The sequence below is a fragment of the Coturnix japonica genome, chromosome 19 (assembly GCF_001577835.2).
Source record: "Coturnix japonica isolate 7356 chromosome 19, Coturnix japonica 2.1, whole genome shotgun sequence".
In the NCBI taxonomy this organism is placed as follows: domain Eukaryota; kingdom Metazoa; phylum Chordata; class Aves; order Galliformes; family Phasianidae; genus Coturnix; species Coturnix japonica.
Genome location: NC_029534.1, coordinates 2378568 through 2396516, shown reverse-complemented (window position 1 = coordinate 2396516; position 17949 = coordinate 2378568). Strand labels below are relative to the sequence as shown.

General features: G+C 46.5%; 1 protein-coding gene across 6 annotated transcripts in view; it reads right to left on the bottom strand.

Annotated features, from left to right (window-relative positions):
• The window catches only part of CAMKK1 (calcium/calmodulin dependent protein kinase kinase 1), a 62178-nt gene extending 44934 nt beyond the window's left edge, over positions 1 to 17244 (bottom strand). For 4 of the 6 annotated variants that reach the window (XM_015880716.2, XM_015880715.2, XM_015880719.2 and 1 more), the window contains exons 1-2: positions 17119 to 17244; positions 15704 to 15770 (exon numbers count right to left, since the gene is read on the bottom strand). The gene's annotated coding sequence lies outside the window, so the exon portion shown is untranslated. Of the gene's footprint in view, positions 1 to 3944; positions 3966 to 4970; positions 5185 to 15703; positions 15771 to 17118 lie in introns of those variants that run through there. The other 2 variants (XM_015880717.2, XM_015880718.2) reach the window with 2 other exon arrangements.
• Positions 17245 to 17949: the final 705 nt, after the last annotated feature.

The following is a 17949-nucleotide window of genomic DNA, read 5'->3' as shown; positions in this document are numbered from 1 at the left end:
ATGAACCTCCCATCACGTTCTTTCCAACAGCTTTGATTTAACTGCATTATATTCCCTCCCACAATCATTCTTTTTTAAGATATTTAAATAATAATAATAATAGAAAAAAAGATCAAAGGGGGAGGTAAACATTTGAAGCTCATCTCTACCCGTGCCATTCTGGGAGCACCCAAAAAGAGAAACACTTTACAGTGACTAAGATGTGAGTCATCTGATGAATAAGCACATTGGCTCTGGAAGTCTCATTCAACTCATGACCAAATGCAAATCATTTCATTACCTAAATCACTTGTCTATTTTCTGTGTTAATGCAGCAGCGCTCTGAGGTCATGAAGGGGCTCCCATTTCAGACACGAGTGTAATTGCTGCTGAGCTTGTCACGCTAAGGTAGACAACGCGCTGCTAGGAAACCCCATGATGAAAGAGTGGAGGAAAACCACGTGTGAGCTTACATTTCAAACTGCTCTGAAAAACCAGCTTTCGAGATGCCTCCAAGCTCTGCTAACACGTAAGTCACACAGTCTGCTGGCATCAGCCATGGCACCAGTTCATAGAGGCCCAGCTGTTACAAGCCTGTGGTTTCAGGCTAAGGGTTTAATCCTGTTCCAGATGGAAATGACTGGTGAGATATTGCTGACCTTCAGCTCTGCTGCAGCACTAGTCCCAGGGAGGTTAAACACTTCACACGTATTTCTCACCCTGTAAGACTCCTTCCCACCTCACCATTAGCGTGTCAGTAAAGTCAGCAATGATAGAACTCCCCAGGGACAGAGCTGGATGCATCTGTCATCGTGCTGTCCTGCCACTGGCTCTGGATCTGCTGCACAGAGTGCTGCCAGGGCAACTTCATCATCACTGTTTTTAACCAACCAGAGCTTTCTGAAGTCATTAACACACAAACAGTTCATGTCTGTTTCGGGAGCTCCATTTTTACAAGCATTCATACATGAAAAGCATAATGACATATCACCAACGTCATTAAAAAAAGAGGTGAAATCAAGACAGTAAGAAGCCTTTGCACATATATGTTTGTACTTATCAAGTGCTTGTGGTGTAGGAAGTGTATGTAACATAATAGACACGGATAAACCTGAAGCCAATTAGGAAAGAAATACTGCTTGTGCTTACATGAGCCATAGCTGTTATGAAAGGGACAAAAATTTAACTCTCCTGGAAAAGATCAAAACAAAAACTCCGATCCATTGTTAAACAGATTAACCAGACTCCCAGAAAGCTCATCAAGGATTGGGTTCAATCTCTACTGTAGTTATTAGTATAAACCGTGTTCAGCAATAACAAAAGACTCACCTAAATCCCACACTCTTGGTTTACTTTGCAGTGAGACTGCTCAGGCTCACAGCATTTAACACACTCTTAATTAAGGACAAGGCCAAGAGGAAGAATTGGGCTGAAGTTTATCCTGCAGCAAAACAAAACTCTTAATGCCCTTTTTATAACAACCAAACCACCTGTCTTCCCTCTCCTGAGCAAGGCTGGCTGACTCCACTTGGATAGGAACAAGCCACAGGCCAATGTAAAGCCAGAAGGCTCCTACCTGCTGGCATACAGAACAGCTGAGACAAAGAAGCTCAAGTACAGCTAATGCAAACCAGATGAAGAGAAGCAAACTGAAGTTGTTGGATCTTTGAGTGCTGCTGGGTGAGGCTGCAGGGAAATTTAGTGGGAGATGGGCTAAAGGCATCCAAAGAGAGGAACCTCCATGAGAATGCTGACAGGTAAATAGGAGTGCGGGAATGCCAACCTGATGAGAAACAACATCCCGCTCTCCTCACTGGGTGTCAATCACACATTCCTAAGAAACTCCCCAGCTTAGAATTAAAAACGATGCTGCCGCCTCTGCAACCCATAAAAAGCATGTTCCACATCTCCCTCTCATGACTCTCCACAGGCCCCCTCACTCCTCTCCCCCAGAGGAGTCATTTGGTTACTGAACTTTTCTGATTGCAACGTCCTGCAAACTTTTTGCATCTTTATAGGGCAGCTCAGACACAGCTACTTGATGCTGGAGAGAAGGGCCCACCTCACGTTATGCCAGGAATAGCAAGGGAAGGGCATTCTTCCCATCACAACTGAGCACAACATCTGCTTAGCTGCACTGCAGAAGTGCTCCACTATCACCAGGTCACTGTATCGAGTCACTCCAGCCTCAAGACAGAATGCCAAGCACACGTGTGTGTCTCTGCAAAAAGCAGAGGGAGTTGCACCACCTCTCCAGTGGAATTTAACTGAATTACTCCTCCAGATGTGCAGATTGGAACTAAATAAGTACCTCAAAACATGCCTCATTTGCTTAGGTCTCATTAAGATAAGCTCGTGCTTAGAAATTCATCTTACTTGCAGAGAAACTGCTGGATGGGACCTGTGCTTCACTCAGTATGTCATGTGGGCCCTGAAATACATAAATAAAATCCCAAACCCACCCTGGAAGCCCAGGCAGGAAGGGAGATGGTGCTGCACCATCTTACTGCAGCACCTGGCAGGGAGCCTGCAGAGGGCGTGGAGCAGACAAGTAGCTGCGTGGCATGTAATACAAGCCCATGGAGTAAGAACTGGGACAGGCAAGAGTCACCTCCGCCTTTCAAGCAATTACTCCGGACTTCTCCACTCCAGATGAGGATTCACTCCTGCAGAGACAAGGAGCCTGAGTTCCTGCTGGCAGTCTGATTCTTGAGAATCAGGTTGTACTCCTGCCTGTGTGATGAAGTAGTGACAAAGTCAGACACGTTCACCACACCTTGCTGCCCTCCCCACAATGGGGCCAGCAGCCCCTCAACCTGCGGCTGGGAGAGCTGAGCTGTCACCAGGCCTCCCAGTGCTCCCACCTGCTGCACATCTCACCCAGCACTGTCACCTTCCATCACCCAGATTCCCAATTCCCACAGATCAACCGCTGCACTTTCATCTCCAGCAATGTTTAACTGGGACAAGCACCAGCACATACATTGCCAGAGCATTGCTTGGGAGGATGCACAGAGCCGAAACAACCACCAAAAGGGTTCAAGTGGTAATTAATTGGGTGCAATAATAAATAATACATATACCTTCAAGTGTTTGCTCATTTCCTGAACATCTCCTATAAACACCGAACCAGCACAGCACGCTTTGAACAGCAGCATATCTTCTCTTTTCTAAACTAACTTTGTGCTATTTACTTAAAATAGAAATTCCGTAGGAGAAACACAGGTTGAAAGGCAAAAGGATTTTGAAAGCATTTTAAATACTCTAAACAACACATACTTTATACAAGCGTTCACTCTTTTCTCAGTTTTTCCTAATGTTAAAGACAAACATTTGACACACCAGCTTTCATCCCTTCAGCCAGTCAGTGAACCATACAGAAAGCTGCCAGGGCAGAGGCTCAGCAGTTGTGCAAGCAGCCTCGTGGAAACCAGCACCGAGATAAAAGCCCGGCCTCAAAACAGCCTGAAGTGGCATTCACTGCAATACAGGAGCTTTGTTTTCAATGCAGATAGAATTTATAGCACAGGATTTTGAAAGCAAGAGTTGTGCTTAAAAAAAAATATTAAGAAATCAGTGCAAATCATGCCTAGAAAACAAAGCAGAGCTGTCAAGACCTTTGCAATAGCACCATGCTCTCCATGGCCTCTAGCCCTTGCTAAAGAACAAACTGGAAATGCTCATGTCATTTGGCTCTTTGTAAAATCAGTCAAGCTTCAGCCCTTCAGGCAGTGCTCGGCCACTCCAGCAGGGTTCACTCACAATGCTGAGCCCTGGCTCCCAGGAGAACACCCCAGCATGGGCAGACAGTGCCAAAGATGCACCCTGCTCCACTGCTTATAGGGACACCAGCATTCCCAGCCTCCTGCACTGCAGCTGATTCCCCTCTACCAGGGCACGGGTACAATCAGGGCTGACAGGACTTTTAAAGCTACAGATTTAGAAGGAAGTTGCAAAAAACATACCTTAATATTCCAGCTGGAACCTAATCTTTTAAACTCTGGAGAGTACCTGAAGAGGCACTTTTCATTTCCAAATAAAAGTGAGTTAATGTTCTTGCAAGTACTGTTAATCAGAGCAGCAAAGCCTCTTTTCATCAGGCAGGGCCCAGGTGACTGTTTCCAAGGGATTAGCTGTTACCACATTTAGTTCAGTAAAGGGTTTATCTCAGCCATATTCACAAAGGCTGACTATGAAGACATTCGCCTGCTGAATTCCTGCAGGCTGACACTTCTGAGCAACCACAGGGCTCAGAGCACACCCAGGAAAGGCATGAAATAATTGCTAGGAGAAGGGAGTTTTTCCATTGGACTCCAGCACAATAAGCAAGGGAGAGCTCTCTGAGGGACATAGCACCCAACAGCACTCTGCAGGCAAGATCGTGGTTGGGGAGATGGGGTAGGAGATGGCAGATTTTCACAGGTCCCTCCAGGGCAGGCACCAAGTCTTAGAGAAATCTGTCTGCTAATGGCTGCAGCAGCAGCTGACAGGCAGATCTGGTTGCCAAACCCACGAAAAAACATATTCCAGAGAGCCTCTGAAAATTGGATGGGTTGAAACCATTGGACTTTTGCCACCAGCTTTAATCTAGAGCGCTGTCGGGCTCTGCTAAACACTGTGAGCAAGAAGCAGCGCTAAGGGAAGCAGTGGTATCCACAGACACCTTTCAACTGAGACAGCAAGTTCAACATCCAGGCTCTTCTCAAGCCAGTGCAGGCTTCCAGCTGACAAAAGCAATCATGTTTGAAATCTAGGTTTTTGTGCGCTATTGTTTCCTCTGGCATTGATCAAGTATTTCAGTTCCCAACTGAATTTCCCCCCACTGTGTGTTCCATCTTCTTGAGCAATGACTCAAGCTTCATCGGTGCCAAAGAGAAACAGTGAAGCTATGGGACTGCTACCTAAACTTTTCAGCACACACCAAAGGAAATTTTCTATTTTCCCTCTTGCTCATAGGGAAAGCAAGCTGGGGTGTGACTGGAAAGACTTACAGAGCCACAGACGCCCGAGGATAAGAAATTCCACTCAGAAGCTGCCTCCCCTGCTCCCTCTGGACTTGCTGGCATCTTGCACTAGCTGCCCCAGGCTGCATGGGAGGGTTCCTTGCTGCATCACTCCAACGCCTGCGGCCACACGGAGCTTTTGTAACAGCAGTGTCAAGTGGTGGAGTGAAGAAGCATCAGAAAAGGTCTGGAAGGAGAATGCCTGAAAATAACAGCATGCAGGATGTCACCAGACATTCAGAAGAATGACAAAGGCAGATTTCACAAAGCGAGAAGGGGTTGGGAAAAGAGAAATGAGACTGAAGGGTGAAAACAATTTCCTAGTGTTTGGCACGCTCTAAAATTAGTGCTGTAATGGATCTCATCAGCCAGCATTTATTTTCTGTTCTAAAGAAAAGAATCCAAGTAGGCAAGCTGCAGGGCGAGAAGCGCTGGCTTGCCTGAACAGCCAGATCTAACATAGACAATGATGCAAACACAAACCCTGCAGTTCCATTCTTGCAGTCTTTTGCTGATGATTTTCCTAAAAGACAACACAATTTGAGGACCTGTTTTACCTGATGACAGTTCAGTCCCATCAGCACACACATCCTCAGGAGCAAGGAGGATCTGACTGCCTGCAAAAATGCTCCAGGGGTTTGCTGCACACATACAGCTCATGCAAGAGGAAGCGGGGAGTTCCAAAATCATTCTGCCTGGACAGGGCCTAAAGCAGCAGATTACGTGCCCGATGGATCTCCCTTCTGCAGCTCTGAAGAACAAGCCCTGCTCACCTGGCATCTCATACCTGATGCAGCTATGAAGATACTGAGACACCAGCATTGCACAGATACCTTTGGAAATCTCCTGAGCTCAGCCAGGAGTGCTGATGTGATGCACCTACTGACCTCCCAAAGTTTCAGAACAAGTCCCTGATGGTGGAGGAGCTGGCACAGCTTTGTAGCTACAAGGCGTCAGAGATATTTCAAGCAGCCAGATATTTCAGTGCAGAAACCTAGAAAAAGTCACCTCCTCACTCCCCCAGCTGCCTCTCTTTGCATTATTGCTAACATGAATGTGACTCACTAGAGTCAGGTTTATATTAAACTCCTGAAACAGATTGTTTGGCTGTTATGTAAATCCAGTAAATGTTAAAATACTAGAATAAATCAGTCAAGGAGCTACCATAGGCAGCTCTCCTGAGACAACTGACAGAAAATGTCTTATTTTAAAAGAAGGGAGAGTTGGCAAGAAATGAGCAAAAACAAAAAGTCGTAGCAACTTTTTCAAGAGAGGGAGAGATGGGAAGGGGGCTGCAGGACCCCATGGGTGTAAGCTGCCTACAGGCCAATCCTCCAGCTGCTGACCTGCACAGCTGAAGACAGAGCACTGCCTATAGAAAACTCCACTGTATGGCAGGACTGCTGTTCTGTGCCACATGAAACAACAGTGTGACCTTAGGAAGTCCAGCATGACAGCACTGATGCTGTGGTTAGGACTTCAGCCATAAGAGGCTCTTAAAACTAGGTATAGAAGTGCCACCTCTCATGCTGCTGCCAGAAGAGAAGTTCTGTTCCAAGAGCTGCCCCTTTCCTGCAGAGCAGAGGGCATCTGCTCCAGGGAGAAATCTGCTCATGGTGACATCAGGGAACAGGCACAGAAACAGATTTGAAAATTTGCAAACACAAGTATTTCTACCAGAAACCTGACTCCAGGATTCTAAACAGTCTACAGGCCAAAGCTTTAGTCACAAAAATTAGCTGGCAAATAATGTGCAGTAACAAGCAAAACCAGAGCACATCACCATCTGCTCACAGAAATCCCTTAAGACAGAAATAAGAAACTTCCAAATGGTTCCACTCCAGCACCTGCTTAACTTTGCAGGCTGCCACAAGGACTGCATCCCACATCAGTACTGAGCAGCAATCAGAGCCTGCAGGTCCCCATATAGACATGGGATCAGCTGCTGGGGCCATTGGGACACCCCAATAGGTGACATGCCTGTCCTGACTGCAAGCAGAGCACACGCTCCATTTCTGCCTGCCCCAGAGATAAAGCCATAAGGCAATACAGTCACAGCCCTGAAATGAAAAGACATCTCTGAGCTCTGTTTAATTAAACATAGTTTGGGAAAGTCTCTGCTTTTGTTAAACACTCTCTCAAAAGAAAGAAGAGCTGAGTAATCCACCGATGGGGAAAAACACGCTCTTTAGCTACAAGGTGTTATTATTATAGGCTTAATATCAAAATGGCTTGCTCAGCTTATAACATTAGGCTTGAGCAAACACTCGCAGCCTTGCTGAGACAGAGATACGACAGATCTACATTACAGACCCACATTAGCACCGAGGCTCACAGGGAAGGGAAAGGCAGGTTATTAATTTGCAACAGGTTCCAATGGCACAAGAAAGCTGGTTAGAGAGACAGGCAGAAGAGTGCACGAGCATGCATGTCTTTGTGTATATATGTGTACAGCTGGCTAACAGATCCTCTGCACAGCCAAGCACAGACTGGAACCTTCCCTGGGACAGAGCTAGCAGAACTCAGCTTTGTTCTAACAGGCACAAGTGGACAGGAGCCAGCACTACAGCAAGGATAGAGACACCAGTGGCAGCAAGTGGTCCCCTCAGGTGGGCCAGAATCACTCCAGATGGAGCTGTGTGCTGTATGAGCAAGGCCTCCAAGCACTGCTCCCCTGGTGCCCTGAATACCAACGGCATCTTTAGCAACACCACACATTTGACATTGAACACTCCTTGCTGCTTAACCTCAATCTACTATTTCCACCCGTTCCCCTTCTGCAAAATAGACATGATCACATAAACACTTAGGTAAAAGGCTTTGTAGCAGCAGGTTAAGCAGTATTACTGCTACTGAGTATGTCCTTGGGGATCCAGCCCATAACTGCAGCTGCTGATGGCTCCATACCATCACAGCATGCAAGCACAGCTCTGCTGGGGCCAGCAAGGCACTGCAACCACTAACACACTCACAACCCTACAGGTGCAGCAGCCCCAGACCTGCACCTGACTCAAAGCTCAAACTCTCAAGCCATTACAAGTTTTAACAATCTAGAGCTTGAGAGAAACCACAACTCTTAAGGCTTTTTTGAGAGTGCTCAGTAGTGAAGAATACCTCACTTAAAGTTGAAAAACAAACCCCTTTCTTCTCTTTTATTTGCTAATTAAATGCATCCATTGTATTCAGAACTCATTTTTGTGCATAATGTTTTGCCCATCTGTTTGATTAAAAAAGAACACAGCCACCCAGCTTCATTAAGCTAATTAAATGCATTCAGCCATTGGTTAATATTCTGAAGTACTTCACAATTATTCTCCCCAGCTATTAAATCTCTTCCATGGATTTTATTTTCCGTGCTATTCTTTATTAACAAGCACCCAAGCCAAACTGCATTTGCTCAGTCCATGAGAACACTGATACCCCACTGACTCCCTCAGCAGGAGTGGGGTCCTAGGCAGCCACGTTTGTGCCTGTGTCTGACACTGTTCAGTTCATCCTGACCTCAACACACAGCAGCTTCCTCCCTCTGTGCAACAGGGTTCAGCTCTGCCGGCTCAGAGGAGGCTGGAGGATGAAGTGTTAGAAGAGGAACACTGAAAATCCTCTTTCCAGCTGAAAACAGGCTCCCCAGGGCAGCAGCCATGGCACCAAACCAGCTGGAGTTCAAGGAGTGCTTGGACAATGCTCTCAGAAGCATGGTTTGATTTTCAGGTGTTCCTTTTTGGAGCCAGGAGTTAGACACTCAGCTTTGTGGGTCCCTTCCAACTCAGTATATTCTTTGGCTCTGCTTTGTGTATAAGGGATTTCTGTATTAACTCCCCACGTTAATTATGAAAGGGAAAGGTGGTCTCAGAATCAGCAATCCAGTTATCTAGAGGATGCCAACTAACATCAGATGAATTAATGTAGCAACAGAACATCATGGCATCACACATTAGCCTTACTGGCAATGCTCTGAAGACTTAGGAGTTATCCTAATGCTAGGATGTCTGTACTACACCGTGGACAGACGAGCTACCTGCACCCTGAACCTCCCAGAGAAGAAAAGGGAAGAGTGCTCAGCAGCTGACACATTGCTCAGAAAGTGCTTTTTATTTTTGCTATATCTGCTGGCCACACAGACACCTCCAGTACCAGCCTCAGAGAGTTGGGTCACCCACATACCTACTGCCCCAGACAGGCCTCAATGAAGGGTCATCAGGAAATCAACACAAATGTTCTGCACAAGGTAAGAAGAGAGGAAACTGTCTTCAGTTTGGCTTCTAACAACTCCAGCCCAACCTTCAATATTTGAATTCTGTTTTCTCTAAATCTATTATCATGGTATAAAATATAGTTACACTTCCAAGAAATCACTTGGTGGCAATTTAAATTGAAGGAGGAAGAAATTAAGAGATTGATGCGGCTGTGATTTGACATGTGCTGACCCAGGGTCTGAGGAGAACCTTAATGACATTTCCTTTAGGCCATTCTGTTCTCTTTGTTTCACACTATAATTAGTTTTCCCTTTTAGACATCCAGGCATTGAGCCTAGGAGAGAAAACTTGGCCAGGTTACTACAACTCCTCAACAGCGTGACAACAGCATCAATTAACAAAGAGCTAACTGCCCTGCTGCATTTAGTGCTTTAAAACAAACTAAAAGGCTGACTCCAGCTCAAATAGCTTACAAGCAAAGCAGGCATTAAAAAATAAGAAATGATCCCCAGAACACATGTACTTGAAGGGGGTGTTGAACTGCCCCAGAAGTCCAGCCCCAACTGGCATCTGCATAAACTAACTTAAGGCTGTGTGTACTGGATTTAAGGAACAGCAGCATGGAAAACCCTGTGAAGTAAGAGGAGCCTCTTTTATGGTATGATCTCTCAAGATGTTTGCAAAATACATAGCACCCATGTCTAACAGAACACTTAGTAGGTGAACCATACTCCCATGGTCAAAAAGATGCTTCCCTCTTTCCTTTGTTTCCTTTCACTTAACTTCAAGCTCAAGGTTTCAAATATTTCTGTCACCATGGTACACCTTTCATGCCATTTTAAGCTACAAGGTGAGTAGCACCCAGTTACACAACCCTCCAGCAGATCTTAAAGGCACCCATGCCATTCACAACAAAGAAAGGCTGGGCACTGACAGCACACACAGCTCCCCATTAACCCCTATGAAACTCACGCAGGGAGCATGATATGAAGACTGAGCTCTGAAAAGCTGCAGATAAAGTGGGTGTAAAGCAGATTGCTACTTAGCCTGTGGGGGTCCACAGCTTTTGTGAAATCTTAGTCCAGGTAGCCTAAAAGGCCAACAGTCCCCAAGCCCCCAAGAGGGAAGGATTTAGGATCAAACTTAATTCCTGAATAACTATGTCTAGGTGAACCCACTGTCTGCTCCAGGGAGATAATCAGAACCAAACAGAGCTCTGCCAGCTGTGTCTGAGGCCAGAGGAAATGAGAGTAGCTCTTCCACATTTTCCTCCCCATTAGAGGCAATGTATCTTAACCTTTAGGTGAAAATAAAATTGGCAAGGACTGGTTCAGACTGTGAAACAATGAAGTGCAAGTGAATGCTGCCACACACTGCACTGACCACACAGGAACTGAGGGACATACAAGGCTAGAAATCTAACACCCACGCTTCAGTCAAACTCAAGAGTATTGCTGGCTTTCAGTCAAGGATTACTCAGGTGTAAGGATCTATCTTTACTCAGCATGAATAAGGCTCCCGCCATTAACCACAGCTGCTTCCCCAGCATACCAATTGAGGGAAATTGGTCTGTAGCACAGGGTTAGGAAGCACCATCCCACTCATCAATTTGGGAAGCAAGCAGCAGCCTCACAGAGAAAGCTGTCCCCTCTTAACCCAAATAGGGAAAACAAGGTGGTGTTTCATCTCATCTTCCCATCACTGTGATTTGTGCCAAGGCTGAAAAGAGTGAGAGCAGCCTTATGGCATTATGTGAGCCATGGATTTACATCTTCTAGGGAAATCATCCCCCAAAAAGTCAATTCAGTTATTTCTTCTTGGAATCAGCCAATACACCAGCCAACGCAGAGGACAAGACAAGGATCCTGCAGCCTGGGAGAGACCTGCAACAGCACAGAAACACAGCAGATGGGACACCTACCCTTCATCTCGCTCCCCTCACTTCCAGGCTTCCTTTTTGTTTCCCTTACAATGTCTGCAGCTAAATGAACACGTCAGCAGAGATTTTTGTTCCTAATTTGCCCCTGGGGTGTTCTGCTGACCCTACTGAGAACTATATTTAAATGTGCAATTTCCTGGCTAACTAGGCTCATTTACAGTCCCTTCCCCCGGATGCCTATGCGAGCCTGGCTCAGAATCCAATTAGCTACTACCACTTTTAAATCAAAGGAATACAAAAACTCATACAAGAAAAGTAAAATTAAGAATTTTAGTTACATCATTCTTACTATATATGCAGATACTTTACTTTAAATTCCCATACTATCTGGGAGGTAGGCTTGAAGGACTAAAAAAAGTGACCAGTTTCCAAGGAGACTCAAGTTGCAGGCAGAGTAGTTTGACAGGAGACTCCACCCACCCTAAACAGAACACATTTAGCTTAATGCACTGTAAAACCAGATGCAGGTCCTACCTGGCACCCAGGGAAAGAGCAGCTGCTCCTCAGCATGTGTGATGCAGAGTTAACCCAACAGCTCCCAGCCCTGGGTGTGAAGAAGTTGTCTTGAAGAAGTGTGAATATGGACTTACTGTGAGATAGGTCTTTTGATTGGCATCACCTCTATGTGCCTGGGAGCCTTTACAGCTCCAGCTTTTGCTTGTCACGTTCCCCCACTAACTGCTGTTCAGACTCCACAGTGACCTCACATACAGAGCTGTCTGTTGTCAGGTACTGCCAAAGCCATCGGCTAGGAAGAACAAATACCCCAGGAGATGAAGTAAGCCATCATATTCCCTTGAATGCAGCTGCAATGACAGCTTGGAAAGAAACTACAGAGCTCCCCAATGTGCTAGAAACCAGTCTGATGGTGAGGTGTCAGCAAGTGTCACTGGTGTCAAACCAGATACGTTTCTGTAGCTAAGAAACTCCCTTTGGCCTTGTATCCTTTGAGTGTCTGCGGTTCATTGACTCCGATATACAGGCTTTAGTTTCCATTGATTTGGCATTTCAGGCTCAGGTATCACCTATGCATGATGCTGTGTAAGGACAACACTGATCCGTGGAGCAAAATTTATGCTCTTAATATGAGAAATCACGAGGCAAGTAAACAGATGTTTGGACCTGCTTTATTCATTTGGTGGCTAGAAGCATGCACCACATAAAAACTGATCTCCACAAGTAGGGCACAATCTGATATTGCCCTTCCACATCTGTGATTATCACTTTGGATGACCACTTAGTTCCTTTGAAACAGCAAGCTGAAAATTCAGATCCTTACAAAAAAAGGTCAGCCCCATTCTGCAGTGTGACTTGAAGCAATCTATCTGGCATTTAGGAATGAACTCCCAGAAATTGCTATGAATAAGTCATGCCTTTTTTACTATTGCTTCAAGGCAAATTACAGGCACAGCTCACATCAATATTGTATGAGAAAGGAAAAGGCAGAAGCCTGATTAGAGTATGGAAACACACTGGAAGAGACGCCTGATCTCTCTAAAGGCTCAGTAGTAATTTGGCCTGATTTGCCAGCTGAAAGCACTGAAGTTCTTGAACTCTACCACAGGACAAAGGCAGGCAAAACCTACACACTACATAGCAGAAGGCAAAATGAATCAGTCTGTGTTAATATCCTACATACTAGGCCAGCCTTTTGCAGTTCGGAGCTTTGAGGGTCCGTAGGAATTGCATCTATTTAGTATAGAGTTCAAGAGCCAGGGCAAAAATAATGCGAAGGACACCAGTGGAAAGATTTTCTTTACCTTCAAAGGAAAAAGAAATATTATCCACAGAGCTGTGAAAAGACAAGAACCTTGCCACACACAGTGGAAGAAGGACCTAATAGCCATTCAAAATATGTCATTAATACTTTGTATCACAAAGTCACACCATTATGGAGCCACTTGGCTGAGAAAAAACAAGCAGCCAACCCTAGAAACATATGTGGGATATTGGAACACAATAGGATGCTTCCATCTCAGAAAGGCAAATACACAAGCGCTGCTCTAGCAGAGAATGGCACATCACAGCCTCGCTGTTTATATTAACACCAGAATAATTAGAGCAGTCACTGTTAACTAGCTAGCAACTTCACCATAAACCCTGAATAACATTGAAGAATTAATTACAACACTTCAGAGCCTTCCCAGAACGCAATCACTAATCTACAGAAAACACTGCAACCAGACCAGAGACAAACAGGCTAAATTAATCCCAAATGGCTTCTGGAAAAAAACCCACACAACTCTGAGGTACTCACTGTAAAATAATGCCTGTCCAGGGCAGCAACCCAACAGAAACAAGTCCTCAGCAAACCACACCTTTATCACAAGGCATGACTCAGCTCATGAGCTGGTTGCCATCAAATAAAATATAGGGATTTATTTTCAGCCAGGTTCACTCCCTAAGCCAGCAAGTCTCCAGGATGAGAAGCTCTCAGCTGCCATGGGACAGCTTTCCCTTTCAGACATGAGCCTCAGCTCACAAAGACACTGTGTCCTCAAAAGGTTTCGACCTTTCAAGAGAACCTCCCCATCCAGGGACACAAGCACATGGAAGCAGTGAAATCATTCTCCAGTGTCACATATTTGACACTTATGACAAATATTTATACTTCTCCATCTGTTTTTGTCCCTATCACTTAGGCCAAAAATAAAACTGAAGACTGCAATTGAGCACAAAAATGTTTCTGAAGATTTAACCCACTCTAAGAAACATGACCAGCAAGTTCAGTCCTCAAATCCCCAAGCAAATCAGAACTCCAGCTAAGCTGCGCTTGACTACACCCAGTCGTTAATGATAAACTTTGTTTGGTGACCATATTTGTGTAGGCTACAGGAAAAAGAAGCAAATGGAAAGCAGCACCTCAGTAGCTGGAAAATAGGAAAGGCTGAGTCAAATTTCCATATGTTTTTCTTTTTTTGACAGCCTGAAGTTTAATCCTGGGAAAAAAAGTTACACTTGTTAATTTGTAGCAGCCCTAAAGCCAGGCACAAGCCTTCCCTAGGAACCCAAGGGGATCTCCTTGCTTTGCCACAGCTCCCAGCTTATCACCAAACAAATTCTGGTCGAGTGAGTGTCCCAAACTAAACATGGATTTCCACGATCAAGGACAATCCTTTCAGACACCACCTGTGTATCTTTAATAGAACCACATAAGTGTGAAAAACATTGAATTTCTGGAGAGAGAAAGGTATGTATACCAACTTACACCTCACCAACAGGCACAAATCAACAGCCTCTCTCCCACACATCTATGATGTTTCTTCCCATTTTTATCTTCCAGAATGGAAACCCAGCCCAATTTACCAGTTATCAGGATTTCTTAAGCTCTTCAGACAGTTTTTTTCCAAGCACGTCAAGCTTAACCACCATCTTAATTAAAACCACATGCTTAATTACATTATTTGATATCATTCATTTATCTTCTGTACCCAGCACTTTGATGCTTTATCATAAAGATCACTAACGACTTCAGATCTGCCACAAATGACTGAGTTACGCCAGCAATTGCTTCTGTACAATTCAATCATCCTCACTGCTTTCACAGTCAGATACCCACATTCATTTAACTGCCTATTAGATGAAAGGGTCACCCACCTGCACATCAGACACTTGCTACAGGACATCACTTGCTTTGAGAAGCTAGTGATATAAAATGACTATCAGAGGAATTTAAAGCTATGAAGACAAAAAGCTCAGCAGAAGAACCTTGGTGAGGACTATTGTCTGTCTACTTCTCCTGAGATGCATTTACTTGTCACCCAGAATCATCTGCTTGCTTCCTTCATATAGGCACCAATGAAGAGCTGTTACTCAAAGCAACCTTTGCTACTGACCTCAAGCAAGTCATTTTCCCCTCCCATCTTTTGTCTTACACTGCATGCACAGCACCAGCACAGAGCTCCAAAAGGGAACCACACCCTCCCATATAAGCAGAACCTGCCTTCCCCCGGCAACCAGTGTTTGTTGGTGCTCTGAGATCAGCTGAACGGACCCGTCTACTCTTCTCCAGCTCATCAGCTACCTGCACTTCACAGCAGCAGTGAGCTGACTCTCCCCAGGCATATTCTCAAGGCAGAATAATTGCACAGATTGATTTCAGATGTTATCAAGCAAACTGTCTTCCGCAACTCCAACACGGACACTACCCTCACCCTGAGCTCCCCACTAACACATGTCCTTTCCACACCAATAGTGCAGCATGCCCCAATTTGCAGCAGATCCATCCTCTCAACCAGACAGAGACATACTCCAGAGACCCAGAAGCCATCCAGCTCCCCCAGCTTTTCTCCAAGTGTCCTCTTCATGCTCCAGGATAGCAAGCAGTCTGTAAAGACTCCTCTAAGGTCAGCACTGATATCAGCAGTGTTATCAGTGGCACCATGAGTAGGAACACGGATTGGTTTTATACATGCTATATAATTTATCACTGAAGAACAAATGTCCTACAACTTTCTTGAGACACATCAATTCCCTTTAGGAACTCCTCCTCACAGCATAACAAGATGCTTTCCCTCTTAGAAAAAGTGGGGATTTTGGCTGAGATTTGGATGCACACAAGCAGGACTCGGCATCCTTGTACTCACCAAGCTGGCAGCTGCAGGGTGGCACACAATCAAGCAGGGGACCCCTCTGCTGTTCTCTCATCTGTTCCTAGAAAAAAAGAACCCGAGACTCTTCATTTGATTCCTGCAGCAGCATTTCTTTCAGAGATTCAGGAGCATGATAACATTTTATTAGCTTAAAAGTAAAAGATGCAAAGGTTCTACGGGAAAACCCACAGCCAAGCCCTGTAGTGCAGGCTGACCAGCTGCTTACTCCAGATACCTCCCAAGAAGCAGTGGGAGGTACCCCACAATCCCTTCCCAGCTCATCTTTGAGAACCAGTTAGTGCAAGAACCTTGTGCCAGGGAAAGACAATAAACACTTAAAGAACACTCAGGAGCGCTAGCTTGGAAACCTATGACAGAAGTTAGGTACAAACAAGCTGTGTGCAGCATATCATTACTCTCTGGGGTAATACAGGGATAGATGAGATCTCAGGACACAGGTCCTCTCACAGCTCTGATCCAGAAGAGACTGGATGAGCTGAGAGAGCAGCTCAGCCCACCCCCTCTGGGGCCAGGGTTCATCCTATGGGCACATGCTACACAGTACGGTCCAAATCAGAGCACACCAGCTCCAGACACTGAGACATCCCAAAAGGGAGAAGAAATAGTTGGAGATGGGTCTAGAACAGAGGCACTTCAGGCAACAAACACAAAGCAACTAGGACCACTCAGCACCTACCGAAGCTTAAAGCACAGCTCTCATACTGCATTAATAACATGCCTGAACTCCTGGCTGGAATGATAAGAGGCCAGTGCTGACGCTCCTGGTTGCTAAGATCTGGCCTTCTTCAGGAAAGAGCCAAAGGAACACACAGGGGAAAGCAAATGACTGCTGTGCCCGGAGATCGGTGCTGCTCAGCACACACTGTGCCACAAACGAGGGCACACGGCAGCCCCAGCAATCTGCCTTTGGGTTTTCTCCTCCAGCAGCAGAGATAACAACTCGCTGCTCGCCTCATCCAGCTCTAAAAGCAGCACTTCAAAGGCAGCCCGTGTCAGACGCCAGAACACAGCGAGGTAAAGGAGGGAAAGAAGTTAACACCTTAGTGGGAGCGGCAGCGAGAGCTTCACTTGGAATCACGGAGCCCATTTGAAAGGCAGCAGGTTCTCACTGTGAGCACAGCGCTCACATCCCGGCTTTCAAAGGGACTCACCCCCCCTCATTTATGCCCGCAGTAGCGCACGGAGCCTCCAACCACCCTTAGAACGGAACACGGCCGGCTGAGGCAACACAGCCCCGCACCTGCCCCAGCCAAGCAGCACCGCACGGGCTGCGGCTCCTCACGCAGCGCGGCCTACGAGGCGGCCCCGCGGGGCTCCTCACGCCGCCGGCCGAGGCGTGTGGAACAGCGAAGCGAACAGCGAAGCTCCCCCCCTTCCCTCCCGCTCACCTGCGCTCGGCCCCGCTCCGCTCCAACGTGCCGCCGTTTGCAGCGCCCGGCCAAACTCCCGCAGCGCCCTATCAGCGCGCACCGCCCCGCCGACGGCCAACCCCCATTGGCCGCAATGGGCCGGGAGCCCCCCCTGCCCGCCGCCTCCTAGAGCCGCCCTCGCGCACGCTCCTATTGGCTCCGAGCAGCCGCGCCTCTGGTGGCGGCCGTTGGCCGTGAGGTGAGGTGAGGTGGAGCTGGGTGCCACGGACCGGTGTGGAGGGTGTGAGGGAAAAACCTCTTGTTTTTGAGGGGACTAATGTCTGTGTGTGTTACAGAATCACAGAATGACACGGGTTGGAAGGGACCTCAAGGATCATGTAGTTCCAACCCCCTGCCTGGCAGGGCCACCAAACATACACCTTTACTACATCAGGTTACCCAGGAGACCCCATAGAGCCCCACAGACAACCCATAGATCCCCAAAGACACCCCATAGACTCCCCATAGAGCCCCATAGATCAGGTTGCCCATGGCCCCGTCCAACCTGGCCTTGAACACCTCCAAGGACGGGGCATCCACAACCTCCCTGGGCAGCCTGTTCCAGGGCCTCACCACTCTCCTAGTGAAGAACTTCCCCCTGACATCCAACCTAAATCTTCCCTCTTTTAACTTAAAACCATTTCCCCGTGTCCTGCTATTATCAGCCCTTTCCAAGAGTTTACTCCCCTCCTGGGAGTAAGTTCCCTTCAGGTATTGAAAGGCCGCAATGAGGTCACCCCGCAACCTTCTCTTCTCTAGGCTGAACAAACCTGTGTTGTGAAATAATAAGCACGTCTGGGCTGCGGTGTG